This window comes from Hemiscyllium ocellatum, chromosome 3 (assembly GCF_020745735.1).
Source record: "Hemiscyllium ocellatum isolate sHemOce1 chromosome 3, sHemOce1.pat.X.cur, whole genome shotgun sequence".
NCBI classification, from domain to species: domain Eukaryota; kingdom Metazoa; phylum Chordata; class Chondrichthyes; order Orectolobiformes; family Hemiscylliidae; genus Hemiscyllium; species Hemiscyllium ocellatum.
The window spans coordinates 17,569,928-17,593,425 of NC_083403.1; the positions used below are offsets into that span (position 1 = coordinate 17,569,928).

At 44.2% G+C, this 23,498-nt stretch overlaps 1 protein-coding gene across 5 annotated transcripts in view; it reads right to left on the minus strand.

Annotated features, from left to right (window-relative positions):
* The window catches only part of LOC132830850 (tyrosine-protein kinase Fyn), a 280,910-nt gene that overhangs the window by 195,908 nt on the left and 61,504 nt on the right, over positions 1-23,498 (minus strand). For 4 of the 5 annotated variants that reach the window (XM_060848760.1, XM_060848734.1, XM_060848769.1 and 1 more), the window contains exon 2: positions 15,469-15,698. The exons of the other annotated variant lie outside the window; for it this stretch is intronic. The gene's annotated coding sequence lies outside the window, so the exon portion shown is untranslated. The remainder of the gene's footprint in view (positions 1-15,468; positions 15,699-23,498) is intronic. 5 annotated transcript variants of the gene reach the window in all.

The window sequence follows — 23,498 nt, forward strand, 5'->3', positions numbered from 1 at the left end:
GCCTAGTCCCATTGATTTTGACAATGAATGATTATGACTAGGGAAAGAAATAATCAACCACAAAACAAATGGGTTTATAAAACCATGAGGGGGGTAGATAAGGTGAAACGCAAGGGTCTTTCTCCGACTAGGGGAGCTCACAACTAGATGGTGCAGGTTTAAAGTGAGAGGAGAAAGATGTAAAAGGGACCTGAGCGGCAACCTCTTCACACAGAGAATGTAGAATGAACTGCCAGAGGAAGTGGTAAATGCAGGTACAGTTAGAACATTTAAAAAGCATTTGGATAAGTACATGAATAGGAAAGGTTTAGAGTGATATGGCCAAACACAGGTGAATGGGACTAGTTTAGTTTGGGGAAATTTGGTCAGCATGGATGAGATGGACTGATGCGTCTACTTTCATGCTGTACAACTCTATGCCTCTAAACTTCTGCCAAATCACCAAATCTTTCTTGACTGGCGCACCAGGAAGTTTGTTCTGGGGTGGGAGGCCATCACCAAGCTGCAGCACAGCTCCTGGCTCCAGGCAACATTCCCAACTTGCACAGAAAACAAGGGAACACAAGCATCAATTCTCCAATGGGGCCCTCTTGGAATTTTGCTGAGCAAAGTTCGCTCGGACGTCAATGTGTCTTATTACTTTGGAAAGGTAAGGACTAAGTAGCGATAGTCAGCCTGGCTTTGTGCATGGGGAATCAGGTCTTGCTTGAGTGTTTAAGAGATGACAAAGAAGATTGATGAAGACAGAGTGGTGGACATTGTCTACATGGATTTCAGCAAGGCATTTAACAAGGTTCCAAGAGTAGGCTGGTTATAAGGTTAGATCATATGAGGTCTGGGAGAGCTAACCAATTCGATACAAAATTGGCTTGAAGATAGGAGTCAGAGAGTGGTAATGGAGGGATGCTTCTCAGACTGGAGGCCTGTGACCACTCGTGTGCCACGAGGATCAGTGCTGGGTCTACTGCTTTTTATCATGTATACCAACGATTTGGATGTGAACATAGGAAATATGGTAAGTACGTTTGCAGGTGACACCAAAATTGGTGGTGTAGCAAAGGTTATCTTGGAGTACAACGGGACATTGATCAGATGGGTCAATGGGCTGAGGAGTGGCAGATGGTGTTTAATCTAGATAAATGCAAGGTGTTGCATCTTGGTAAGGCAAATCAGGGCAGACCTTACATAGTTAATGATAGGTCCATGGGGAGTGTTGCCAAACAAGAAACTTTGAGGTACAGGTTCATTGTTCATTGAAAGTGGAGTCACAACTAGACAGGGTAATGATGAAGGCATTTGGCATGCTTACCTACGTTAGTCAGAACATTGAAGAAGTTGGGAGGTTATGTTGCAGCCGTACAGGATATTGGTGTGGCCACTTTTAGAATACGGTGTACAATTCTGGTCACCCTTCTACAGGAAAGATGTTATGAAACTTGAAAGAGTTCAGAAAAGATTTACAAGGATATTGCCAGCATTGGAGCAATTGGGAGAGGCTGAATAGGGGTTTACTCCCTGAAGTGTTGGAGGCTGAGGGCTGATCTTATAGAGGTTTATAAAAGAATGAGAGACATGGATAGCGTAAATAGTTAAGATCTTTCCCCTAGGGTGGCAGAGTCCAACATTAGAAGTATAAGTTTAAGGTGAGATGGGAAAGATTTAAAAGGGACCTGATGGGCAACTTTTTCACACAGAGGATGGGGTGTGTATGGAATGAGCTGCCGGAGGAAGTGGTGGAGGCTGGTACAGTTACAATATTTAAAAGGCATCAGGATGGGTACATGAATAGGAAGGGTTTAGAGGGATATGGGCCAAATTGAAACATGTCAGATTGGGATGTCTGGATGATATGGTCAGGTTGGACTGAAGGGTCAGTTTCCTTGCTTTATTTTGAAGAACAAGATGGCCGGAGGGGAGAAATTATTTATATTCAGAAGGTTGTAAGCCTTTGGAATTTGGTACTGCAGAGGTCTTCAAGAAACTTGGAGCCTGGTTAGCTCAGTTGGCTGGATGCCTGGTGAGTGACGGCAACAGCGCAGGTTCAATTCCTGAGGTTACCATGAAGCTCCTCCCTTCACCTCAGGTGGGGCGGTGACATTCAAGTTAAACTGGTCATCTCTCAAATGAGAGAGCTGCCCTATGATCTCTCATAGGGTGGATAGCCTCTGGGAAGTTAGGAGGTGAGTTAGTCACTGCGGTGTTCCTAGCCTCTGACCTGCTCTTGTAGTCATCACAGTGTTTATGCAGTGAGATCAGTTGAGTCTCTGGTCAATGTTAAGCCCAGAATGTTCATAGTGTAGGATCCAGTGATGGTAACACTATTGAATGTCAAGGGGTAGTGGTTTGATCATCTCTTACTGGAGATGGTTATTGCCTGGCATTGTGTGGCACTAATGATACTTGCCACATTTCAGCCCGAGTGTAGATATTGTCCAGATCCTGGTATATTTGAACATGGACTGCTTCAATATCTGAGGAGTTGCGAATGGTGCTGAACATCCCCACTTCTGACCATCTGAAGGAGGGAAGGTCATTGATGAAGCAGATGAGCCTAGGACAGTATCCTGAGGAACTCCTGCAGAGATGTCCTGAGGCTGAGATGACTGACCTCGAACAACCACAACCATCTTCCTATGTGCCAGGTATGACACCAACCAGCAGAGGGCTTACCCCTCAGTTCCTATTATCTATAGCTCTAATAGGGATATTTGATGTCACACTCAGTCAAATACAGCCTTGATATCAAAGTCTGTCACTCTCACCTCCCCTCTGGAACTCAGCTGTTTTGTGGTGCTGGGGGACCACTAGAGGAGGCAGAGATGGATCATCCACTTCTGGCTGAAGATTTCTGCAAACGCTTCAGCCTTTATCTTGATATGTGGCACTCTTCCATCATTGAGGATGAGGATATTTGTGGAACCTCCCTCTCCAGTGAATTGTTTAATTCTCCACCTGATTGGATGTGGCAGGACTGCAGAGCTTGAATCTGATCTGTTGGTTGTGGGATCACTTAGCTCTGTCAATCAGTTGTTGCTTATGCTGTCTGGCACGCGAGGTAGTCCTGTTTGGTAGCTTCACCAGGTTGACACCTCATTCTCAAGTGTGCTTGGTGCTGCTCCTGGCATGCCCTCCTGCACTCTCCATTGAACCAGGGTTGATCCCCTGGCCTTACGGTAATGGTTGAGTGGGGAATGTGCTGAGCTCTGAGGTTACAGATTGCTCTGGAGTATAATTCTGCTGCTGTTGATGGCCCAGTGTCTCGTGGATGCCCAATCTTGAGTTGCTCAATCTGTTTGACATCTGTCCCATCTAGCACGAGGATAATGCCACTTAACATGATGGAGGGCATACTCTATGTGAAGGTGGGACTTTGTCTCCACAAGAACTGTGCGGTGGTCACTCCTACTGATTCTGTCATGGACAGATGCATCTGCAGCTGGAAGATTGGGAAGGATGACATATCAAGTATGTTGTTTCCTCTCGATGGTTCCCTCACCACTTGCTGCAGACACAGTCGCGCAGTTATAGCATTTAGGACCCAACCAGCTCGATCAGTACTACTGCTGCCGAGCCACTCTTGGTGGTGGACATTGACATCCCCCAACCCCAGAGGCCATGCCACCCTCAGTGCTCCGTCCAAGTGTGGTTCAACATGGAGGTGTACTGAGCTGAGGGAGGTCGTCACGTGGTAATCAGTGGGAGGTTTCCCATGTTCAATCTGATGCCATGAGGTTTCATGGGGGTCCAAAGTCAATGTTGTGGATTCCCAAGGCAGCTCCCTCCTGATTACATCCCACTGCACCACCACCTCTGCCGAGAATGCCTCCCAGTGGGACAGGATGCACCCAGGGATGGTGATGGCGGTGTCTGGCCGTGATAAAGAAGATCAGGGGACATTGAGAGGAATCAAGAGGGTGAACTGGCCTGTGCCCCACTTTTGTTCTCAATATATTCTGTCATTTTTACTTAGGCATAGGCAATCCACTTTCAGAACAATGAGGTCGGACAAATGGCAAGGAGGAAGTTATGTTATAGAGTTGGAGACAGCCTCGCAGCTTGGCCAGATACAGTGGGAGATGCTTCTCCGAAACTGGGGAAGAGATGGGAAAATTGCTGAAGGAAGCTCAATCGAGCGGAGGCAGAGGTGAGGTTAAACCAGCAATGGAAAACCTGCCTCATGTAAAACAAAATCTGAGGTAACAAATTCAATTTACTTTAAAATATGATTAATTACACAAAACACAAATTCGAAAACATACCAGAAAAAATATTCAAGCGCGTCAATGTATCAATAACTCATTGTGGTGAATATTTGAAATGAGCACCTGCAAATCACACACCATCTGATTTGGGTTAAAATGTCCACATGCTTGGCAGCTTGGCAGTGCTGCGAGTGCCCATCTCCCCAAGGACTGCAATGGCACACAAAGGCAGCTCCCCACCCTCATCTCAGGGAGGATCTGAGGTGGACAATAACTGCCAGCCTTGCCCGCGAGACTCACATCCCGTGAGCGATCAGAAAGGAAAATAATTCACAGAGTTGAGCCAGACAATGGAGGTACACGGCAGTAACCACAAAAGGCTCTATGATTGAGTCAGCGGGGAGCCAAGGAGTCGGTCTGACTGCATATTAAAACATGCAGGAACCAAGAAGCTCAAGCAATCTTTGTTCGGGTTGTCAAATGTCAAGTTATGCTGATTACAGAGGTGCTTATTTACCACCACAGATGAGTGCCTTTGTGTCGAAATGGGTGAGACATCATCTCTGAGCTGCCACCTCTTACTGGATTTTAATCACGGGGAGAAGCCCACAAAGTACACAGTTTGCAAATCGTTCCTCCCACCACCCTCCTCAACTCCCCCACCTTTTCATCCACTGGCATTTATACATCACTGGTGCAGATTTAAACACCTCACTGCATTCACCCGCTACACAGCAAAGCAGAAAACACAGATGCACTGAAGAAAGAAACAAAGGCTGACAACTAAAGACCAAACACTGTTTATTGGCTCCAGAGTGTCTGGAGATGGAAGAATTGACAAGATGCTTAGTTAGACACTTAGCCGAGAAATGAAGTTGTTCCTGCCTTTTATAACAATATAAAACAGCAACACTTAAGTGCCTCCATGACCAATCGGTATGTTAAAATGTAGACACACAGCCTAAAGAGAATTAGAATCAGCCATTCCCTCTTTGGGCAAGATCAACGAGCAAATGTTAGCTGACACACAGAGAAGGATCTCAACAGGGTCATTTGAAATTAGCCCCTCTGTCATCAGGTGAGGGAAAGCTGCCAGAATTCCCATTCCCAATTATGGAGCAGTGAACTCTACCAGAAAGTGCACGGATAAGGTCAAGCTCATCTTTAACGGCTGTAACGGTCAGTTAACCTGCTGGCAGACGAGTGAATGATGGCGATGAGGTAGCGCAGAACTGCTGCACTGCAACTCACAGCAGCGTGTGCCGGAGGCTCAGGGAGGGGGGAGCGGGGGAAAAGAAATATTGTTTAAATGTGTGTTAACAAAATCAGGAATGTCCAGCCTCAAAGGTGAAGCATCAGTCAGATACACAGTGGTCCCAATAAACAACTCCGTAATGTCCACGTGGGGTTGGATAGGTTGAGAGCACTCCACTCCAGTATAGTCAGTACATTAAACATGGCGGCAAAGCTCCTGGCCTCAACTTGGTGCCTGATGGGAAACATGCCATCATGTAGCTCTTTAAAGTGGATTTTACAATACAATTCACATCAAGGGTTTAGATCCTCGTGCCACACAAGGGATCATTTGATCCAACTGATGAAGTCTGTGAATCATTAGCTGGATTGCAGTTCCAGAGTTGAGCCAGGATTGGCAGAGAGAGGAGATTACATTCCAGAGCGACCTGGATCTCTCGGAGTGTTGGGCAGGCAGTTTGAAAGTCAGACGGCCTTCACCATTAGTGCTGCCTTGCATTTAACCCCTGCAGGCTGATCTCGAAATGACATTCTGTCTAGACTCCTGTCCCAAGAAAAGAGCTCTCCTTCATTCGATCTGCTACCCATTCCATAGAAACTCAACATAAACTCGAAAGGCAGCTCCTCATTTCTCTACTCATCACACGACAACCTCCCCATCTTGCCAGTTAATAAATTCCACCTGTGCAGTGGACACATACACACATGCCTGCCACGGGCCTTCAGCACCAACCAAGGCAAAGGGTGTCACTTTCAGGTGGGTGCTGGGAAGGCACTTCTGCCCCTGGAACCTACTCCTCCAACCACCACCCACACCCCCCCCCTCCCCCCACCACACACACACAAACAAACAATCTCCACATCCAGGAGGGTGAAATACCGATATATGATTAGATTACTTACAGTGTGGAAACAGGCCCTTCGGCCCAACAAGTCCACACCGACCCGCCGAAGTGCAACCCACCCATACCCCTACATACACCCCTTACCTAACACTACGGGCAATTTAGCATGGCCAATTCACCTGACCCGATATACATCCGATATACATGGCACGAGTGTTTGATTTTCTCTTTCCGGCCCCAGCGTGGGGTACACTGAGCAGTACATCCTTGTGGAAGAGTACAGGTTCTTCACTCAATAATCGAGCAGTGAATGAGTCAGCCAACTGATACAGTCACATGTGGTGGAACAATTGGAGGTAGTCAATTCATACCCAAGAAGCAAACAGCAGAAGACTGAGGTGTATTTGGTCTAAGTGTGATGTTTCCATCAGCACTTTGTCACCGATACAATTTAGAGGCAATGCTCTAGAATATTTTAAAAGATATACATGTATTCACACTAAGGGGTAGGATCCTCCCTGGCCTGCATCATGAATGGTCAACTCCAGCTACAGGACATGAAGGCACTCAATCAGAGTCTCAGCCATACTTCCCCACAATTGCAATGAGCACGTCGTTCAGTTCTGGAGAAAGAAAAGCATTCTCCTGCTTTCCCGTTCAGATCAGTCTGTGCCTCCTACTAGTGGTTAAGAGTAATAGCAATTCTCATGCTTCAAGAAAGAAAAGGTAAATGATATCTATTGCCAATTGTTAACAGTTTGATGTTAAGACCAATTGGACCAATGGGGACCACTGTGTATCTGACTGATGCTTCACCTCTGAGACTGGACATTCCTGATTTCGCTAACTCATATTTTAACATTATTTCTTTCCCCCTCCCCTCCCCCACTGAGCATCTGGCACATGCTGCTGAGAGTTGCACTGCAGCAGTTCTGCCATCATTCATTCACCCACCAGCGGGTTAACTGACTCTTACAGCCATTAAAGATGGGCCTGACTTTATCCATGCAAGCTCTGGCAGAGTTTGCTGCTCCGTAATTGGGAATGGGAATTCTGGCAGCTTTCCCTGTGACCTGACGACAGTGAGATTTATTTCAAATGGCCCTGCTGAAATCCTGCCTTGCGTCAGCTAACGTATCACAAACTAACTGATCCGGTTACTGTCAGGACTAGGAACAGGAGTAGGCCATTGAGTCTGCTCCATCTCTCAATGAGATTGTGGCTGTGATCTGATCAATCTCATCTGCGGTCCCTGCCTTTTCCACATTACCTTGGATTCTCTTACTGAGTAAAAACCTGTCTCAGCCTTGAATATACTTAATGACTCATCTCCAACAGCCCTCTGCAGTAAAGAATTCCACAGATTCATTGTCCTCAGAGAAGAAATTCCTGCCTTAAATGGGTGACCCCCTTCAAGATTATGTTCTCTGGTCCTGGACTCTCTCACAAGGGAAACAGCCTTTCCACATCCACCCTGCCCAGTCACCCAAGTGTGTTTCAATGGGGTCAACTCTCATTCTTCGAAATTCCAATGGGATAGGCCCAACCTACTCAGTGTCCCTCATAAGACAGCCTCTCCATACCCTGGATCAACCTTGTGAGCTATCCTTGGACTGCTCCAATATAGCATACATTTCCTTTAATAATCGGCCCAAAAATGTTCACTGTATTTCAGCTGCGGTCTGACTAGTGTCATGAATATCAAGATTTTGCTCAAACTATATATTTCCCTTGGAAATAAAGGCCAAAATTCCATTTAGCTTCCCTTTAACCTGCTGAAATTGGATGCTTTTTGTGATTTGTGTTCTGTAGTATATCTTCATTTGCATAATATTTTCTACTCTTCCAACCAAAGTACATAACTTCACATTGTCCCACATTATATTCCATCTACCAAGTTTCTGCCCTCTCTCATTCACTCTGCAGGCTCCACATCATACCCACCTCTTGCTATCTCACCTGTTACCAAGTCAACACAAACTTGGCAATAGTGCATTCACTTTCCTCATCCAACTCTTTCATACTTATTGTAAATAATTGCTGCCCACAACATATCATTAGTCATAGTCAGCCATCTTGAAAATGGCCCCCTTATCTCAACTTTGTTTTCTATTAGTTAGCCAATCCTATATCCATGCTGATATACTACTTCCAACACCATGGGCTTTTCCCTTAATAATTAGCCTCATGTGTGGTAATTTATCAAACGCCTTCAGAACATTCAAGTAAACACATCCACTTCTTTCTCATATTTATTCTGTTTGTTACTGCCTCAAAGGATTCTTGTAAATCTGACAGGTGTGATCTCCCTTCATGAAGTTATGATTAGATTAGTTACAGTGTGAAAACAGGCCCTTCAGCCCAACAAGTCCACACCGACCCTCCGAAGAGTAACCCACCCAGTCCCATTTCCCTCTGACTGATACACCTAACACTATAGACAATTTAACATGGCCAATTCACCTGGCCTGCACATGTTTGGACTGTGGGAGGAAACCCATGTAGACACATGGAGAATGTGCAAACTCCACACAGACAGTCACCCAAGGCTGGAATTGAACCTGGGACCCTGTTGCTGTGAGCAACATGGGCCCCCACACAGCAGTTCTGTTTGTTGACTCTGTTTGATTATATCATGTGTTTCTAAATGCTCTGCTGTTACATCCTTTAAAAGTGGTCTCTAACATTTTCCCAATGACCCATGTTAAGCTAACTTGCAGATAGCTACCTGCTTTTTCTCTCCTTCCCTTTTTAAATAAAGCTGCTACATTGGCTGAATGACCTTTTTCCATACGGTAACCTTTCTGTGAAGTGTGCACTATTTACAATACGCACTGCAGAAATTTGACAAAGTCCCTTGGACAGCACCTGCCAAACCCATGACCACTACCATCTAGAAAGACAAGGGCATCAGATACAGGGGAATGCCTCCACCTGCAAGTTCCCCTCCGAACCACTTGCCATCCTGATTTGAAAATATATTCCTTCACTGTTCCTGCCTCCCTAACAGCATTGTGGGTCTATCTGCAGCACAAGGACTGCAATATTTCAAACAGACAGGTCACCAACCATCTTTAAGGGCAACTAGGGACAGGCAATAAATGTTGGCCAGCCAGCAATGACCATGTTCTTGAGAGAATAAAAGTAAGTGGTGCGACAGCCAACAGGATGTGGCCTATCTAAGGAAAGCTCTTGTTCAGGCTTCCATTCAAAAGCAGTGTGCCAGCAGAAGTGCAGTGGATGACATTTATTTAATTCTAAATAGTAAAGAACAAAATTTGCATCTAACCTTTTCACCCCACAGCTGAATTCCAGATTTACTGCGTGACAGTGTGGTGATAATCCTTTCCCCGAGGTAACCAAGTTGATATTAGATTTATACTTGGATGCAGAAGACCAGTTAACAACACTACTGAGGGAGGATTTTCTACCTGCTGTTGAGGACAGCCAAACATTGTTGATAAACCAGAATAATTATATCCCAAACACGGAATGGCATGGCGGCTCAGTGGTTAGCACTGCTGCCTTACCGCACCAGGTTTGATTCCAGCCTTAGGTGGTTGTCTGTGTGGAGTTTGCACATTCTCACAGTGCGTGACTTTCCCCTCACAATTCAAAGATGTGCAGGTTAAGTGAACTGGCCGTGCTAAATTGCCCCTAGTATTCAGGGATGTGTAGATTAGGTGCATTAGTCAGGGGTAAATGTAGTGCACTGGGTTCAAGGAATGGGTCTGGGTGGGTTACTGTTTGGAGGGCTGGTGTGGACTTGTTGGCTGAAGGGCCTGTTTCCACACTGTAGGAATCCTATTCTATAAAAAAAGTGTAAACTTAAATTTCTCAATCGATTGACCAATGGCTTAGTGCAGAATCCAGTGAGAGTGGCAAAGTGCCCTAGGATGGCTGAGTAGGAAAGCCTTCAGTCAATAACCAGCACCGCTGTTAACTGTATTCGCCAGCTACATTCAGGATTCAATGATTTACTTTCAAGGATAATGCTGCCATCAAGAGTACATGGATTATGAAATGATGTTCGCAGGTCATGGACTGACCCTAGGAAAGACTACTCAACTCAGCCTCATCACCAAACATTTTCTTTATTCAGCAGGCAACATGGTGGCTCAGTGGTCAGCATTGCTGCCTCACAGCGCCAGAGAGCTGGATTTGATTCCACCCTTGGGTGACTGGGTGGAGTTTGTACATTGAACCATGTCTGTGTGGGTTTCCTCTGGGTGGTATTCCTTCCTTCACAAAGATGTGCAGGTTAGGTAGAGCAACCATCCATTTCCCATTGCTGAAGGGGTAGGGTAAGTGGGTGGGATGCTCTTCAGAAGGTCAGTATGGGCTGAATGGCCTGCTTTCACATTGTAGGGATTCCATGATGCTTTCACAGGCTGAGGGCACTGCTAGCCAGGCAGCATTACTGATGTCCATCCCTAATTATACAGAGGGCAGTTTCGAGTCTGGAGTCACTTGAAGGTCAGACCAGATAAGGATGGCAGATTCTTTCCCTAAAGTATGTTAGGATTGAAACGCAGAAAGCAAATCTTCCACATACACTGCACATCGTTTTCCAGTCCTGTTACATTGATCAGATGGAGCAAGTTTGTGGCCAAACTAATTCTCAATTCAACAAGTCTACTTCATATAAGTCAGGAGCAGCTAACAGCCATTTGGCCCCTCAAGGCTGTTCCAGCATTCAATACGACCATGGCTATTTGATTCCTTCACATCCCAGCCTAACCTTGATCAGCTTTCATCCCCTTGCTTATCAAGAATCCAACTACCTCTGCCTTAAAAATATCCAGGCTCTTCTTCCACCACCTTTTGAAAAAGAAAACTCCACAGACCCCCAAGCGTCAGTCAGAAAATTATTTTATTCTCCTCTCTATCTTAAATGGCTGACCCCTTATTTTTAAAGGATAGCCTCTCGTTTTAGATCTTCCCATTAGATGAAACAACCTCTCCACATTCACTCTGTCAAGAACTCTCAGAATCTTACTTCCATAGAATCCCCTACAGTGTGGAAACAGGCCATTTGACCCAACAAGTCCAAACCAACGCTCCAAACAGTAACCTACTCATTCCCCTACCCTATTGCTCTACATTTACCCCTGACAATGCACCTAACCTACACATCCCTGAACACTATGAGCAACTTGGCAAGGCCAGTTCACCTAACCTGCACATCTCTGGACTGTAGGAGGAATCCCACACAGACATGGGGAGAATGTGCAATCTCCACACAAACAGTCACCCAAGGGTGGAATTGGACCTGGGTCCCTGGCGCTGTGAGGCAGTAGGGCTAACCACTGAACTACCACAGATCTTACTTGTTGCAATCAAGTTACTTCTTACTGTTCCAAACTCCAGCAATACAAGCCTAGCCTGTCCAACTTTTTCTTGGAAAACAACCTCCCTATAACAGCTGCCAGCTTTGCAAATCTTCTTGGAATTACTTTGATCACACTTACATCCTTCCTTATACAAAGTGACCAATACTGCGCACACCATTCTGAATATGCTTTCACTAGTGCCCAGTATAAGTGAATAATAACCTCCCTACTTTTATATTCAATTCCCCTCACAATAAATAAGAACATTCTATTCACTCTTGTAATTACTTGATGTATCTGCATACTCAGCACTTCCAATTCCTGAACTAGAATACCTCAATCCCTCTGCAGCACACAGAGCTCTGCAAACCCCTAGCATTTAGATTTTTAAAAAATTCCTCCTGGCAAAACGGACAATTTCCCATTTTCCCATATTCTGCTCAATTCACCAGATTTGCAGCCACTCACTTGACCAGTCAACCTCACATTCTTTAGATTAGATTACTTACAGTGTGGAAACAGGCCCTTCGGCCCAACAAGTCCACACCGACCTGCCGAAGCGCAACCCACCCATATCCCTACATTTACCCCTTACTTAACACTAGGGGCAATTTAGCATGGCCAATTCACCTGACCCGCACATCTTTGGACTGTGGGAGGAAACCAGAGCACTCGGAGGAAACCCACGCAGACACGGGGAGAACGTACAAACTCCACACAGTCAGTCGCCTGAGGTGGGAACTGAACCCAGGTCTCTGGCGCTGTGAGGCAGCAGTGTTAACCACTATGCCACCGTGCTGCCCTTTTGTAGCCTCACATTCTTTTGCAAATTACTTTCTCACCTATCTTTGTGTCATCAGCCAATTTAACAATCATGCCTTCATCTAAGGCGTTGATACAAATTCTAAACAGTTGAGGTCTAACCACCGATCCCTATGGCACCACTTGTTACATCCTTGCTCGCCAGAGAAAGATCGATTTGTATCGTCTCTCTGCTTCCTGTTGGCCAGCCAATCTTCTATCCATGCCAATACATTACAATAATATACCATGAGCTTTTATTCATTGCAATAACTTTTAATGTGGCACTCTGTCAAATACCTTCTGGAAATAGAAGTTTCATGGCCTTCAAACTCCAAAACAAACCTCAAGTTTTCTTCATTTTTTTCCTGAATTGCAGAAAGCATTTATTTCTCCAGCTCAGAAGCTGTATCAGATTTCTTAGAAAAAGAAAAGCAAGCCAACATCTAAAGTGACGACAAAATACTGGAGAACTAACGTGGATTAATCTGACTTCCACTGAAGTGGGAATCACTGTTTCTTGTTTACTACATTCAGCTTATCATTCGCTAACTTACAGAAAGATATTTAATAGCTTTGTTTCAAAATAGCAAAGGACTTGTACCAAATTGATGATTAATTCCCATGAAGAAAGTCATTCGTGAAATTTCAATGCAAGACTGAGGCCAATGCATCAAAATACAATAGTAAGTCAGCCTGTCAGAAATGACAGACGACCAACCTCTACAGTCCAACCATCAAAATCAGAAGCAATTCAATCTCCCCATACAATTAAAGCCTTCTCTTCTCAATTCAATGGTGTAGAATTGCATTGAAGCATCAGTTTCTAAGAGTACAAACGTAAATATGAATTTTACTCATGAAGCAAGATTTTGAATGTACATAAGGGTCAGCCGCACAAATCCCATTGTTTGCGATTTGGTATTGAATGTCCAGGAACCAAGAAATATAATTTTCCATAAAAGGGAGTTTTATACGAACTTGCAGAGGAGACAAACAACTTCAGTTTAATAATTACAGCACATGTTGAAGTGAGTTAAAAACAGGAACAATAAGCTTCAACACTTGACAAAGAAAAAATTCAGCAGGCACTTGTCTTTTCCCTAGGATGGGGGATTTCGAGACCGGGGGCACATTTTTAAAGGTGAGAGGAGAGAGATTTAAAAAAAAGATGAGAGGCATTTTTTTTTACACAGAGGGTGGTCCACGAGTGGAATGAACTTCCTGAGGAAGTGGTGGACGTGGGTACAATTACAATGTTTAAAAGATATTTGGATAAGTACGTGAGTGGGCAAGGAGGGATATGGGCCAAATGCAGGGAGGTGGAACCAGCTTAGTTTGGATTATGTTCAGTATGGACTGGTTGGGATAAAGGGTCTTTTTCCATGCTGTATGACTCTGTGACTCTATGTGATGACCCAGTGATAATACTGAACAAGTCAGACCCAGAGAGAAACTTGACCTGATGGATCACAAAGTTGATTATTGAAGTTGGTTAATTTGCTGGTTAGTCACTGAAACTATAAGTGCACATTAATAAAAGAACACAAATATATTTTTGTTTAAATGCAATAGAAATGAAGGTTATATGATATGACAGTTTAGAAAGACCTCAAAATAAACAGCAAATCAAAGGGGCAGGATTTTCCACTCCATAGAACTGAAAGGATGAGACAGTTGGGAAAAAATGAAATGAAAAAGCAAAATCAGAATCTCGTCGTGATAAAGTTTTCCCAATTTTTCTGACTACCTTATTGCCGTGTACTTCCATCTTGGTATTCGCCGACCTTGCCTCCTGTATTACCACCTCCAACTCTCCTTCCCGGAAACTAAAAGAATCCAATTCCCAGCCAGAAAGCCAGAGTATATTGCAGCTTGTCACTTGCTTGCTCCACTTTCCCCCCATAACCTTCGATCGCCTTCCTGATTAAAAGGCTGTCTCTCTGTCTCAGGTGATGAGTCCCCAGTGAGTGAGAAGGAAGTGCAGAGGGTAAGAAGGGAGGGTGAGGTGGATGAGAGCTGTTTAGTGGACATGATACACGTGAGATATTTAATCCGTGAGATTCGATGAGAGGTGTGTGCGGTGGCAGAGTTAGAGTGAGTGCTGACTCGGAGTGTGAGAGATGGCTGAGGGGAGATGGTGGTACTTAGCCTTGCGAGCACAGAAGGTCATTCACCTTCTTCCTGCGTTGCTGGGCGTTCTGCTGTACCACAGTTACGGCACTGACTTAGGCTACTGTACTCCAGGCCAGCTGAGCCCGAAGGCATGGCCTCCGTTGCCAGTCATCAGGATAATGCTGATGACCAGCTTTTCTAAGCTAATGGCTGGGTCCTAGCCAGTGTGATAACAGCTCAGCACTGCAGTGTCTGAAGTGGGGCACAACTTGACTTCAAAGGCAGGAAGAGCGTGGTGCTGGAAAAGCACAGCAGGTCAGGCAGCATCCAAGGAGCAGGAGAATCGACGTTTCGGGCAAAAGCCCTTCATCAGGAATGAGGATTGTGGGTTGGGGTGCTTAGAGATAAGTGGGAGGGGGTTGGGGTTGGCAGAAAGGTAGCTGCAAATGTGATAGGAAGATGAAAGTGGGAGAGAAGGTGATAGGTCGGAGATCTCTCTCCTGATGAAGAGCTTATGCCCGATACGTCAATTTGCCTGCTCTGCAGATGCTGCCTGACCTGCTGTGCTTTTCCAGCACCACACTCTCGACTCTGATCTCCAGTATCTGCAGTCCTCACTTTCTCCTTCAGAGGCATGAACGCCAGGAGGGCCCAGTAGCAGCCAGCACGTCCATCTCTCCTGCTGCAAGACTCCACAGGAAAGATGCTGTGGAGACTGGATGCATAAGGAATGAGGTGAAGAGCAGATGAATGTACAAGAGCAGTCACTCCGAACTGTGGCAGACCGAGTGCCAGAAAGCTCACTCCTAAAAACATCAACACAAAATTGGACAGTTCGGCCCAAACTTTCAACCTGTATCCCAGCAAGAACCTTTCCAATTACACAGATCCAATCCCAGCTTTAATTTCTTACTTTACCTGATCGTCGAGCTTTCTTTCGAGTACTGCTGAGAGAGTTTGATGACGTCTTTCCAGTGCTCTTGGTCTAAACCACTTTTAAGTTCTGACCACTTGCAAACTCATATCCAAATTCCCTCAGCTTGGAGAGTTCACAAACTAAAGCCCTTCTGGCGAGAATTGAACGGAAAACCGGATCCTTTTGCCAAGAGGAATCTTCTCTTCTGGATTGATTTCCTGGTTTTTCTGAACTGTAGTCAAAACAAAAATTAACAGCCCTTAGTCTATTTTCCCTGTCTGTCATAAACTCAGCAGGATAAACACTTCATTAATTATCATCACAGTTACTGATAGCACTTTAACTGAACTGCATGCTTTCTTGGTAATGATGCCTTTCGTTCACTGTTCCAAATGACTTTCTGACCATTTCCTTTCAAAAGCAATTATCTTTAAAAATGGAAAAGATCTATCTGCCCCTATTTTTAAAAACAAATCTACATTCCACATATTTTACATATCTTTATCACAGAGGGAGAAAGGTAAAGCATCACTTTCTGCAGAACTCTAAGAGATAATGACATGCTGTGTATTAATGCAGTGAGACTAAAAAATGCCATGTAATTGCGCAGAGTGATCTGGGGAAGCTGTAGATGGGGGTGGAGGAATAGAAAACACTGGGTGCTCAGGGTAGGTGGGAAAATGTGGAGCATTGGACGAGTAGTCTCCTTTTATGCCTTATGATTCTCTATCCAATCAATATGGCATTAAATACCTTCACTTGCACCTCATGTTTACCAAATTGACAGCATGCCTCTGGAACAGACAACACAAGGAGGAAAAAGTGAGGTCTGCAGATGCTGGAGATCACAGCTGCAAATGTGTTGCTGGTCAAAGCACAGCAGGCCAGGCAGCATCTCAGGAATAGAGAATTTGACGTTTCGAGCATAAGCCCTTCATCAGGAATGAGAGGAATGATGAAGGGCTTATGCTCGAAACGTCGAATTCTCTATTCCTGAGATGCTGCCTGGCCTGCTGTGCTTTGACCAGCAACACATTTGCAACACAAGGAGGAAGACAACTGCATTCACATAGTGCCTTTTCTACCCTCAGGATGCCTCACAATGCGCATCAGACCGCTGCTGGAACACTTTATGTACCACTTTGAACACTGCAAAGCCTCACCAAGCACTGCACAAGTGCATTATTGACGCAGAGCTATGATAATCCTTGTCAGGGGACTCTAGAACCAGGAGACCAAATTACATCCCATGTCTTTGCTCTTCCTTCAGATAACAATTAGCACACTATCAGTCTCCTACAGTCACATGATCCTAACACAGCAGCAATGCATGGAAATGGTCAGCATAGTATGTCAAAGCAGAGAGCAACACTGTCTGTACAGGCACATGTTCCTGCTGGTCTCATCTGTGATTTTCATGTTGAATTGCAGCTGAAGATGAATCGTTAAACAAGATGAAAATTTCTCGCTCCCAAAAGCACTTAAAATTAATGAAAAGCAATTTGCGTCCAATTACCATTCTTGTTCAAGCATCACAAATCTTAAGAAGTGAACTGAGGATTTGGGGGGAATTAATATTGCAAACACTGCTCAAAACAATGTGGCAGGCACAACTGATTGAAGAATAAAGATCCAAGCACCTGAACACTAAGAAGGGACTGCTTTCATTCGGAAAGCTTTTTCTTCCCGCTGTGAATTACTGACAAGGACCGGGCCAGTATGATCATTTTTTGAGATGATAACAGAAAGAATTGATGAGGGTAATATCTTTGATGTGGTATATGTGGACTTCTAGAAGGCACTTGATATAATGCCACACAATAGTCTTGTAAGAAAAGTCATCGGCATGAAATAAGTAGCCATAGGGACTTAACATTGGCTGAGTGATAGGAAACAGAGTCATGGTTAAAGGATACTTTTTGGGCAGGTGGGAAGTTTGCAGTGGAGTTCCCCAGGGGTCAGTATTGAGACTCTCGCCTTTCCTAATCATTACTCATGATCTAGATCTTGGGTGCAGAGGATGTTTTCGAACTTCGCAGATTAACATGAAATGTGGAAGAATTGTAAACCATGAGGACAGTGTGAAAGACCAAAAGGTTGATGACAAGTTGGTGGAGTGGGGTGTATCGAGGGCAGATGTGGTTCAGGGTGAAGAAGAGTGTGGTGTTGCACTTTGTTGGGAAGAATACTGAAGGACGACAGAAAATCGGGGGCACAATTCGAGAGGGGGTGCAGGAACATAAGGACCTCATGAAGGAAACCACAAGCAGGCTGGATGGAGTAGATAGGTAGAAACTGTTCCCACTTGGAAAAGAAACAAGAATGAAAAGGCATAGATTTAAAACGGATTTCCAAAGCAGCAAGTATGATGTGTGAGAATACTTTTTCGCACAGCAAGTAATTAAAATATGAAATGCATTGCCTGGAAACATGGTAAAGGTAGGTTTGATTGAGATATTCAAAAGGGTATTGAATGACATAGTTGAATAGAAATGGTAGAGGCAATGAAATGGAGAAAAAGCAGGAGATTGGCACGATGTAATGATGCTCAGTTGAAGAGCTGATGCAGCAATGACAGGCTGAATGATTTCCTTAACAACTACTCATCTTTTCTTCCTCTCTTCTACAGTTTTCTTTGAGGCATTGACCAAGTGTACATTTCTTTTTAAAAAGTGTCTCACATAAGTACACGTAAACGCATGACCAGACAACTCTGAATCTCTTGCACAACTCAAAGGCTGAGGGGTGACCTTATAGAGGTTTATAAAATCATGAGGGGCATGGATAGGATAAATAGACATGGTCTTTTCCCTGGGGTGGGGGAGTCCAGAACGAGAGGGCATAGATTTAAGGTGAGAGGGGAAAGAGTTAAAAGGGACTGAAGGGGCAACTTATTTTCACACAGAGGGTGGTACATGTATGGAACGAGCTGCCAGAGGATGTGGTGGAGGCTGGTACAATTGCAGTATTTAAAAGGCATCTGGATGGGGACATGAATAGGAAGGGTTGAGAGGGATATGGGCCAAGTGCTGGCAAATGGGTCCCCCCCCTCCACAGCATGGACGTGTTGGAATGAAGAGTCTGTTTCTGTGCTGTACTGCTCTATGATTCTAACACTCTATCACTCAAAAATTAAACAAAAACTACTTCATAGAAGTCAAAGTTGAGAGCTCCCAGGTTGTCTTCTTCTGGATTACTATGTTTGAGGGATCCATATAATTCGGGCAAGAGTGAGGTCACACACTTAGGTAGGAGGAATGTAAATGCAAAGTCTCTCTCTAGTGGGAAGAAATTAGAAACAGTTGATGCCCGGAAGGGAAGGCGTCCCTATTTATAAGTCACTGGAGGTTAACATGCCAGTTCAACAAACTATTTGGAAGACCATTGGCCTTTACCACAACAGGATGAGAGTACAGGGGTAAAGAGGTCTTGCTTCACTTTGTGAGAACACTGCTGAGGCTGTGCCTGGAGCATTGTGTGCATCTCTGGTCTCCTTGCCGAGGGAAGGTTCTACTTGGCAAAGCCAGTGCTGCGAAGGTTCACCAGACTAATTCCTAGGATGACTCTGGAATGGCACAGCAGGTCAGGCAGCATCGAAGGAGGAGCTTCGAAGTTTCAGGCATAAGGGCTTTTGCCCAAAACATCGAATCTCCTGCTCCTCAGCTGCTGTCTGACCTGCTGTGCTTTTCCAGCACCACACTTTTGATCTGAGCTCTCCAGCATCTGCAGTCCTCACTTTCTCCTAATTCCTGGGACGGCAGGATTGTCCTATCATGAGACATTGAGGACACTGGCCCTCTATTCTCTGCAGTCGAGAAGAATGAAGGTAATCTAGTAGCAACACAAATTTCTTCACCAAAATGGACAACATGCAGAAAAGTTGTCTGCCTGGCATGAAAGTTTAGAATCAGAGAAAACACTCTCAGACTAAAAGTCAAGCAAATTAGGACAGAGATGTCAAGGAATATCTTCACCCAAAGGAAGATGAACAGTTGGAATCTCGAACCTCACAGGACTGTGCAACTCAATGTGAAGCAAATTCAAGCAGAAATCAATCTATTGCTCGTTGCTAATGACATTGAGGGGTACGAGGATAGCATGAGAATATGACACTGAGATAGATGGAAGGTCATAATCTAGAATGATACAGCAGTGTCCCAGAACATGCTCAGGGATGGTGATGGTGTTAAGGGAGATGTCCTGTGGTATGTACATCAGGCTAATTCTCTGGGAACATGAGTTCAAATCCAACTGGTGCAACTTAAATTCAATCAATAATTCCAGAACATAAAGCTCGTCCCAGTGATGGCGACCATGATAATTATAATCAAATGTTGTAAAAATCCATCTGGCTCATTAATGTCCTTTAGGGAAGGGAAACAATTGCCCTTACTAGACCCACAGCAATGTGGGTCATTCTTAACGGCTCTGTGAAATGGCCCAGCAAGCCACTCAGTTCAAGATTGCACAGCATGTCAGAATTATTAGGGAATGACTGAAGACCATTCGGCCCTGCACTGGCTCCATTATTTTGTCTGACTCTATTATCTACTGCCATCTCCTACCTTTCCCCCCATATCCCTGTACAACATTATCATCCAAATAACCATCCAATACCCTCTTGAATGCCTGTATCTACCACATTGCCAGGCAGTACATTCTATATCGTGGCTCACACATCTCCCGGACTTTGTTTAAATCTAAGCTCTCTTGTTCTTTTACAATCTGGAACAACTACTCAGCTTGCTGTAGCAAGACCTTCTTCTCCTAGCACCACAATCCCCTTACAATAAAGGTCAACATGCCATTGACCTTCCTGATTCTTGCTATCCCTGCATGCTAATTGTGAGCACATTGAATGGGTACACTAAAATCTCCTGGCACAAGAAATAACATTTACAAGTTATGATTTGGAGGAGCCGGTATTGGACTGGGGTGGACAAAGTTTAAAATTACACAGCACCAGGTTAGAGTCCAACAGGTTTATTTGGAAGCACTAGCTTTCAGAGCGCTGCTCCTTCATCAGGTAGTTCCAAATAAACCTTTTGGACTATAACCTGGCATTGTGTTGATGTTTAACTATTTCCAGGTTACACACCTTTTAAAATATATTCTGTTTTCTATTTTTATGACCAGCATGAATTGTCACAATTCGTCACATTCGAATTCCTCGACCATCAGAAAACCTGAGTGCTGATTAACTAACTGTGAAACCTTACAGTCATTAGGCCTCGAGCATATTGAGCTGAAAAATCTTAAAAAAAAAGTCTTACTCTAATTTTGCATTAATATGTCAAAAGAAGACCATTTGAATTTTGAAGCAATCATTCTCTCACCTTTTTTGACAGAAATTCTAGTTACGATCCTGAAAGTAAGCAACATTCTTCTTCCTAATGAGGATTTGTATTTCAAATGTACAGTAAGTTGTGTTTTGAAATGACATTAACTAAGTAGTGACGGGGAGTAAAGGGGTAGCTGTCACCCTCTGATTGAAAAGCAACTCAAGATCATCAAACTCAACACAGACTGAAGATCAACTCGAGCTAATCTCTGGACACATTCACTGGGCAGCTGTTGGGTCAACTGTGTGATACTTGAGGCTGTTCAAATCTGATATTAAAAACACCAAAAGGAAGGTATGTGGCTCCCAATGACTTGGTATTGACCAACATGCAGTGTGATCGCAGAAGCAGAAAGGCCCACACTGTTTCACCTCTGAATGTGGGTGCAATCTCAGACAGACTGCCATGTGTCTCTCTCCACAGGAGTACAAGGGATCTTCCAAATCAGCGCCAGACCATAAAGATGGAGGAGAAGCTTTCTTCTTGTTGCATTATCATGGCTTAGAATGATGGTGCAATGTGTGGTACCTGCAGAGATGTTGAGGACAGAGATGGAGAGCAGAACGACCTACCCTCACCCCCCCCCCCCCCCCCAAAAAGAAGAATCGTTTTTGAGAGTTTGTTTAATGCCCATTTGCTTCCCCCTCTAAAGAGCAATATTCAAACAGAATGACCACAAAAAAAATCACAAAAACAGAAGTTGGTGGAAAAGCTCAACAGGTCTGGCAGCATCCGTGGAGAGAAATCAGAGTTCACGTTTTGTTTCTGATTTCCAGCATCTTTTGGGTTTTATTAAGAAAGATGACAATTTTGTAGTACACTTCAAGCAATTTAAAAAAAATTCTTTTGTGGGATATTGCCAGTAATCCTCCTCAAGATGTCTCCTTGAAAATGCTAATTTGGTTGGAATAATGATGATAAATGAAGCATACAAACTCTGTGAGGGAGGGGTAATTGCAAACACAGAGACGCCCAGATGCATGTGTGAACAACGCGTTGTCGGTGGTAGATTCACCAAGTCAGGATCATGAATGGAGGTGGAGGGCAGAAAATCAATGGCATTATGGTGTGCCTTTCTAAAACACCGGCTCATTATGAATTGGAGTTCTGTGGCCAAGTCTGGGTACCCACACTGCACTGCATACCAATGCCATTAGAGTCAGCGTTGAGAAGATATCTGAATGGAGAAACTGGGGCTGTTCGCAAAATTTTGGAGGAGTCTTGATCCTTCAAAAACGGATTTGCTCAAAATAATGAAGGGTTGGGAGAAATGATTCCCAATGGCTTGAATGGACTGCCTGGGAGTGTAGGTGAGGTGGGAAAACTCACAATCTTTTATTAAAATACTCAATAAAGACTTGAAGTGTCATAACATTTAATGAATGGGCCTCGTGCTGGAAAGTGGGTCTTGTGTAGGTAGTGGTGTATATTTCAGAAGTATAGACAAGATAGGCTGGGGGCTTTCTTCTGTACTGTATGATTCTAAGTATCAATGACCAGAGGACAGCGATTAAAGCTGATTGGCAAAGTAACCAAAGATAATCTGAGGAAATATGTTTCTACACAGGGAGCAATCAGGATCTTGGATGCACGGCCCAAGAATGCAATGAAAATGGATTCACTTGTGGCATTGGGGGAAAGGAGGGATGGGCTGAGCTGTTCATGCAGTCAGGTAGCACAGATATGATGGGGTGGATGTGTCATAGGTGTACTATGGTTTGCTGGGCCAGTAAGTGGACAACCACGTTTCTGCAAATGTCAAGTCACACTGACCAGACTGAGCGACGACAGCAAATTTCCTTCCTTAACACAGGAACAAACTAGGTAGGTTTTGAGAATAATCCAGGATCCCCGTGATACCGTCCATCCTTACTCAATTAGCCAATTTAAATTCCACATGCTCGTCCTTTATTCTGTACCAGGATGAGGGCTTCACTGGCTCGGCAGCATTTATTGTTCAGCCCTAATTGCTCAGAGGGCAGTTGAGTCAACTATGTTGTTGTGGGTCTGGAGTCACGTATACACCAGACCAGGTAAGGAAGGCAGGGCTCTTCCCTAAAGGACATTAGGTTTTTCTAACAATTGGCAATTATAGTAGTCTTTCGATCCTTAATTCCAGATATTTACTGAATTCAAATTCCACCATCTGCCGTGGGATTTGAACTGGTGTCTCTGTACCATGAGCCAGGGCTTACTCACGCAGTTACAGTCACCCCACTACTGTAGCCACAGTTTTCCCCAAAGAAATCTGCTCTGCGGAGATGTGGGAGGAAAAGGAGATTAATTTTACAAGGTGAACATCTTCACCTGAAAAGCCATGAAAAATAATGTGTTTTTTTTCTTTTTAAAATCCCTCAACAGAATTACACATCAGATCCTTCTGGGACATAAAGAATATAGATCAAGGAGGAAACCTACAGCATTAAAGAAGCAGGCTCAGGAAAAATGCTGCTTCCTATAGATGAAGCCCAAACCACAATATCAAGAAATACAGCAAATCCCAAGCACATTTTAAGAGTCAGCGCTGCCCATTAGTTCAGCTGCTCCCATCTTTATGTTCTTTTCAAATCAGAAACAGAGTAAAGAAAATATCTTTGGTACATCTGTTATTTCAGCTCTGTCAAGCTCAGTGAAACAGGATAGTTAAAACACAGGGGCGAGTTTGTTTGAATGTCTGCTGGCTCTACCCT